The sequence below is a fragment of the Podarcis vaucheri genome, assembly GCF_965113315.1.
Source record: "Podarcis vaucheri genome assembly, chromosome: 15".
NCBI classification, from domain to species: Eukaryota; Metazoa; Chordata; class Lepidosauria; order Squamata; family Lacertidae; genus Podarcis; species Podarcis vaucheri.
In genome coordinates, this window is record NC_138753.1 from 31,019,796 (window position 1) to 31,027,001 (window position 7,206).

Genomic DNA, 7,206 nt, shown 5'->3' on the forward strand with positions numbered 1-7,206 from the left:
CAGTCGGCAGAAGCAGCAGCCGCCTGTGGCTGGGCCGAGGGGATGGTGGCGGCGGCGGGGTGCGGAGGCTGCCCGTGCCCGGCCAGACATCGGTGGTGGCGTCAGCACTGCTGCAGCAGCTGCTCCTACTGCGAGCAGTGAGTGGAGCGCAGCCGCAGCGGTGGCGGGGGCGCGCACGCGCTAGGGCGCAAGGCTGGCGGTGGCGGCGGGGAGCCCGGCGGAGGAAGGAACTTGTCCCTTCCCTCTGGACTCGCGCCCCCCCCCAGATGTTGCGCCCGGTGTGGCCGGCACCCCTGGCACCCCACACGCTATGCCACTGGCTCCACCAGTGCCATTTTGTCCTGTTTCTGAAAAGTAAACGGGTTTGCCAGCCTTGCCCAAGAAACCTGATCTGGCCAGAGAAGCAAAGACAGGTGAGGGAGGGGCAAGTGGCTGGGCGCCCGGTTACTACATGTATAGTATTACAAACAGAAGATCTGGTGATGGAAAGAGTACCTAAACTTTCAGAGTAAGAAGCTAACCCAGAGGTGTCAAGAGATAAGATACAGTCTGGGGCTTTAAGCAATCTGGGGACCTTGGAATCTTGTCTCAGCATACTTCCACTGGAGCTTCTGGACAGGGGTCCTCAGGGTCAAAGGACCTGAGCTCCCCAGCATAGCCCCCTCCCCCCTTGAATAGCTGTTCTGAAAGTCAGGAACAGAATGCCAGGGTCATGACATGCTGCTCAGTAGAAAATAAAAATCTGGCTCTTTCCTACAACAGAGGCCCAAGTGATGGAATGCTTATCCTGTTTGGTTTCTGCCTACCACAAGAGTTGTTCAAAAAGCACAGGAATCGAGCCTGGGGAAAGGTGACTATTTGTCTCTTGTATTTATGTTTTTCTTAGGTATGCACACAGCTCCCCTGCCCCTGCCCCAGTTATTTCACACACAATTAAGCTCCCTCAGTACACTTTCAGGAGGTCCCCAAATTGATTTGATTTCCTCCATAAAATGGTCTAGGGGACAGCTTTCCTCGACAGTCTCTGAAAACACCAGACCAACAGAGAAAACAGCCCCAGAATTACTTGAGACATGGCAGAATATTAATATTTAATTGTGGCAGGCCAGGGGTTGCTGAGCCCAGTGGCTTTGAAATGTAATTGAAACAAAACTCTCCTTTCCCTAGTATATTGGTAATTTAGAGGACAGGGCTATTCCTGCCTGCATATCAACATTACAAAACTCTGGAATTCAGCTGTTGCTGCAGCTTTCCTGCTGTCAGTCAGTCGGCTCTTTTCCTCCTGTAAGGTACAGAGGGAAGGTAACATCCTGCTCCAGTTAACTCTGCAGTGAATAATAATAAACGGACTTCAAAGCTATATTTTAGAGAAGCACTTGCTTTCATCGCGAAGCGCGGCTCGGGAACATAACCTGGGTTGTAGAGGGAAATAAAGATGTCAGGGGAAAATAAAATGACATTTTGAAACTCTCAATGGCCATTCTGAGAATTTGAGGCTTCCAGATGCGGAGCGATGTGGCAGAGGAGAACATAAGTAACATCAGTACATAAAATGGGGTGGGTTATGTATGTATAAAGCAAAGGCTTTCCAAGATAGCTCTAAATCTCAGAGATGTCAGGGAGAGACGATGCTGACTCCATGCTGACTTGCTCTGTGAAATCCAGCATTCCAGGGGGAATCATCAGGGCAATTCATTCCTTGATGGTGGGCTCAAATCATAGAAAAATACTGCCATAATAAGCGAGACGAAGACAAGGAGTGTGATGCATTTTTCTCAGCCAAGTCTGGGGCAAGAGTCAAGCTTCCAATAAATATATTCTGCTCTGGTCAGACCTCACCTGGAGTACTGTGTCCAGTTCTGGGCACCACAGTTCAAGAAGGACACTGACAAACTGGAACGTGTCCAGAGGAGGGCAACCAAAATGGTCAAAGGCCTGGAAACGATGCCTTATGAGGAACGGCTAAGGGAGCTGGGCATGTTTAGCCTGGAGAAGAGGAGGTTAAGGGGTGATATGATAGCCATGTTCAAATATATAAAAGGATGTCACATAGAGGAGGGAGAAAGGTTGTTTTCTGCTGCTCCAGAGAAGCGGACACGGAGCAATGGATCCAAACTACAAGAAAGAAGATTCCACCTAAACATTAGGAAGAACTTCCTGACAGTAAGAGCTGTTCGACAGTGGAATTTGCTGCCAAGGAGTGTGGTGGAGTCTCCTACTTTGGAGGTCTTTAAGCAGAGGCTTGACAACCATATGTCAGGAGTGCTCTGATGGTGTTTCCTGCTTGGCAGGGGGTTGGACTCGATGGCCCTTGTGGTCTCTTCCAACTCTATGATTCTATGATTCTACATCCGGTATGTCAGGTGTGAGGAACCTATGGCCCTCCAGACACTGCTGAACTCACACATGGCTATTAACTATGGTTGCTGGGGCTGATGGGAGTTGCAGTTCAACAGCATTTGGCAGGCCAAAGGTTCCCTACACTTGCTCTGCAGGAACACAGTATTCCTGTCCATGTGGCCATTCTAGCCTTTGAGAGCACACACTATTTGAATTACTTCTTCACCATTTTCCCTAGCACCTCGAAGCATTTTACTAACGTAAAAGTGACATGAGCTATTAACAACAACAAAAAGAAATAAATATGAGCTGGCTCCATGTTCAAGAGGGTCTCTGGTAAACTCATCTGATGGGGTCCTCTGGCAATAGCTGGGGAGCCCTCTTTTACACTTGTCTTGCTGGTTTTGATGGTGGACAGCAGCAGTGCCATGATCTTATCGACATAGGAAGTCAAACCAGTGGTCTGTCTCTCTCAGTTGTCAGGCTTGGGGGTTTCTATCCTCCCACGGCAGCATCAAGGAAGGTTTTATTCAGTGGTGCAAGACAAAGAATCCAGTCCTTGACTCCATAGTGACGTTGCTCACTCTGATCTCCTCCCCTTCCTTCCCCACCAACAGCCTGTGACCCTACGGGTGGCCTCAGGAGTCTAACTTTTTTTTGAGCCCCTTGGTCTTGAATTATAAGTGAATGGCCAGTAATCGGCGATGGTGGCTCTTCTGTGCTTTCCAAGGACGTCTTGGCTGGCAATTCTCCCCCTCCTCCTCCTTCTCCTAACACCTCATACCTTGGCAGCTCTGAGTTCTGCTGCAATTCAATCCTGTCTCCCTCTTCTCCTGAAACTACTGGAGAAAGGGGTGCGATCCCCCCTCTCCCTCTCCTCCTCCAAGGGAAGCAGAGGAGAAGGAGGGGGTGATTCCCAGCCTTCCTCTCCAGTCCAGTCCCTGACATCAGTACTGCCAACTTTGACTGGCAGTGGCTCTCTAATGATTCAGATGATGATGTCTCTCAGTCATACCAGGAGATGCCAGGGACTGAACCTAGGACCTTCTTCGTGTGAAGCAGATGATCTGCCACTGAGCTTAAGCATTGCTGTGGGGCATTGCTGGAAATTTTACATAGGAAGCTCACAGCACCAAAGCACCAAGTGAAAACTGAGTTGGGGAGTAAGGGAGTGAGTAAGCATGATCCTGGCCAGGCACAGCACCTTGGGACCCTTAGCAACTGCTAAAGAAGCAGCGCTGATGCCAGTCCTGTGGCAACAAAAGAAGCCGTGTTCTTGTAAAGCTTGCCTCTCCTTTGAGGTGGGGCTTTTTGGAGACCCCTAAAGCTCCAACTAACTAAAAACTGTGAAGCTCCTTGACACTGAATGATAATTCTGGGTTCTTCTCTTGCCTAGAGATAGGCTGAAAAATATATATTTCAAATCCCCAAGCATCCATAAATATGTAAAAGTGTAAAATAAATGGAAAATTCCATCAATTGCAGTATCATGCATCATAAAAAACAATCAATTACATGTTCTGCTTCAAATTTCCAAAGTGCTATGGTTGCAATTTTGGCACGGCTCTCTTTACAATGTCAATATTTCTATCAGCAAGTAACAATGCCATATTTATTTGTTTTCGTTCAACTGCCCAGTTGCCCTGTGTCTTTTGTAGCCTGGAATGAAGGTGTGAGTTCCAGCAGTTGGGTTAAAAGAGGGGCACATAGTCACACCATTTTCAGGAGTCTAGGTGCAAACCCCCCACCCCAGCCTGCTGACCATTCCTGCCCCCTGTCCCAGAAGAAGTGAAACATGCAAGCAGAACATTCTCTTAGGCTGTATCTGACCTCCTGGAATACTCTGTGCTAGGTGAATAAGGTAGACCTCTGAGGACAGTGGGCCCTGTGCTGGTCTTGGATGCCTGCCAAATACCCAGTCTTGCCATCTGCTGGAGCCAGTCCTGTTTCAGACCAGTAATTTTGCCCTCTTGTTGTATGTGAAAGAGAGAGATAGTGCCTTTGCTTTAGCTTAGTTTAGTTCTGGACCGTCTAGAGGGGTTGGGAGCTCGGGGCACTGTTATACAGTGGTTCCGCTCCTTCCTCCTGGGCCGTGTTCAGAAAGTGGGGGGGGGATGAGTGTTCAGACCCCTTGGCCCTCACTTGTGGGGTGCCTCAGGGTTCCGTCCTCTCCCCCATGCTTTTTAACATCTATATGAAGCCGCTGGGAGAGATCATCAGGGGGTTTGGACTGGGTGTCCATCAATATGCAGATGATACCCAGCTCCAACTCTCCTTTAAATCAGAACCAGTGAAGGCGGTGAAGGTCCTGTGTGAGTGCCTGGAGGCGGTTGAAGGATGGATGGCGGCTAATGGATTGAAGTTGAATCCTGACAAGACAGAAGTACTGTTTTGGGGGGACAGGGGGTGGGCTGGTGTGGAGGACTCCCTGGTCCTGAATAGGGTAACTGTGCCCCTGAAGGACCAGGTGCGCAGCCTGGGAGTCATTTTGGACTCACAGCTGTCCATGGAGGCGCAGGTCAATTCTGTATCCAGGGCAGCTGTCTACCAACTCCACCTGGTACGCAGGCTGAGACCCTACCTGCCCGCGGACTGTCTCGCCAGAGTGGTGCATGCTCTAGTTATCTCCTGCTTGGACTACTGCAATGTGCTCTACGTGGGGCTACCTTTGAGGGTGACTCGAAAACTACAACTAATCCAGAATGCAGCAGCTAGACTGGTGACTGGGGGCGGCCGCCGAGACCACATAACACCGGTCTTGAAAGACCTACATTGGCTCCCAGTAAGTTTCCAAGCACAATTCAAAGTGCTGGTGTTGACCTTTAAAGCTCTAAACGGCCTCGGACCAGTATACCTAAAGGAGCGTCTCCACCCCCATCGTTCTGCCCGGACACTGAGGTCCAGCGCCGAGGGCCTTCTGGCGGTTCCCTCATTGCGAGAAGCAAAGCTACAGGGAACCAGGCAGAGGGCCTTCTCGGTAGTGGTGTCCGCCCTGTGGAACGCCCTCCCATCAGATGTCAAAGCAATAAACAACTACCTGACATTCAGAAGACATCTTAAGGCAGCCCTGTTCAGGGAAGTTTTTAATGTGTGATATTTTAGTGTATTTTTGGTTTCTATGGAAGCCGCCCAGAGTGGCTGGGGAAACCCAGCCAGATGGGCAGGGTACAAATAATAAATTGTTGTTGTTGTTGTTGTTGTTGTTGTTTCTGGTTTAACTAACCTAGTGAATTTGTGACTGAGATGTTATTTAAAGTTGAGACTTCTTGCCTCACAGCTGGCACTTTTCTTCTCTGTGCCAGTGATTGTCAGCTGTTGCCCCTCCAGACGTTGCTGTAATACAATATCCATCACCTCTGACCAGTGGTGGCTAAGAGGTCTGGAGGTGATTGGAGTTTTAGTTCACCACCTGCGAAACCCCCTACCAGATCCTGTGATATAATCCAGCCTTTAGAACGTGACTGTTGCTTCACAGTTCAAAATGCATTTATTGGGGCCAGGCACTGTGGAAAACCACTGGGGGTTCTCTTTTAACAGCATCCAGATTTTGAGGCTGGCATGATGCCCTTGCACAGAAGGAACAGCGCCGTGCTCAACTATTTCTTTTTAAAAAACAAAACAAAACAAAACCAGGAAACTGTTCTCTAACACTGACCTCCTCAAGCCCCATTTTGACAAGCTGCTAGCAGATTTGGGATCTCACTTTTAATACAAGCAGGTTTCCTTAAATTAATTTTCATTGCGCCACACAATTCATTAGCCCCACTTTTGGAATGAAGTGCTAACGTTTCCTGTCACCTCCCGCTCTTCTCTGGCTGCAGTTTCTTAAAGCTGTTGCAATCAGGAACATCACAAGCTAATCAAATAAGACAAAATGTATGCCGAGTTTGGGAGCTTGCAAGTGCCCTGTGAAGATTCAAATTCCTCATTATTGCTCTCACGAAGCTCCTGCTGTTGAGGGGGGAGGCAGGGACACCCCCTCTGCCTGAACCTTTTTTTGCAAGTGACTTGTGATCCTATTAACTAGAGCAGCTTTGTTATTCTGAAACAATTCTCCATCATCTTTGGACTTTATAGAAGTCTGTGGAACACAAAGGACAGCCTTTATTCCAGGGCATGTAAAGCCAGAACGTTTCAAAGGCAGCCACTTGAGAGATCTGATGTGGTGAGGATTACAAAGCAGTCAGTATTTTACCTATCATTTTTAAAATTTCCAATATTTATAGACTGCTTATTGGCACAAATGGTCGCTAAGCAGTTCACACAACCATCAGTAAAACAAATGATGATAATGATTGCCCATCTTTTTCCTAACAGGGACTTAAGGTGTCTTACAAATAAAACAAGAAAAGCTAAACACACACACACACACACACACACACACACCCCAATTAATTAAGAGAATATTAAAGGTAAAGGGACCCCTGACCATTAGGTCCAGGGAACCGGCATACAGCTTCCGGGTCATGTGGCCAGCATGACTAAGTATTAGATCTATTAAAAACATACACATAATTACAATAAAAAGAGCAAGGAACCAGCCCTTTCATTAAAAGCAGTCATTTCACAATTATATGGTGTTCAACAGAAACAAAAGCACTAGTGAAAACATGCATGTTCCATAAATAGGTATAACATGACCTGTATTCCATCAGGAAACCAGATAAGGGGTAGGAGAAACTGCATTCTATCCTGCTGCAACCATGATCTACTAGCTTCCAACTCTGCTTTACCTCACAACCTGCTAGATTACAGCTTGACATTAGCCCTCTTCCTGGCCCTACCACTGAGCAGTGTGAGATGACCGTTCCTAGTGATAGATGCTGAGTCCAGGGCAGCAGTGGCAACTTCCTGGCTGCTGCTTCT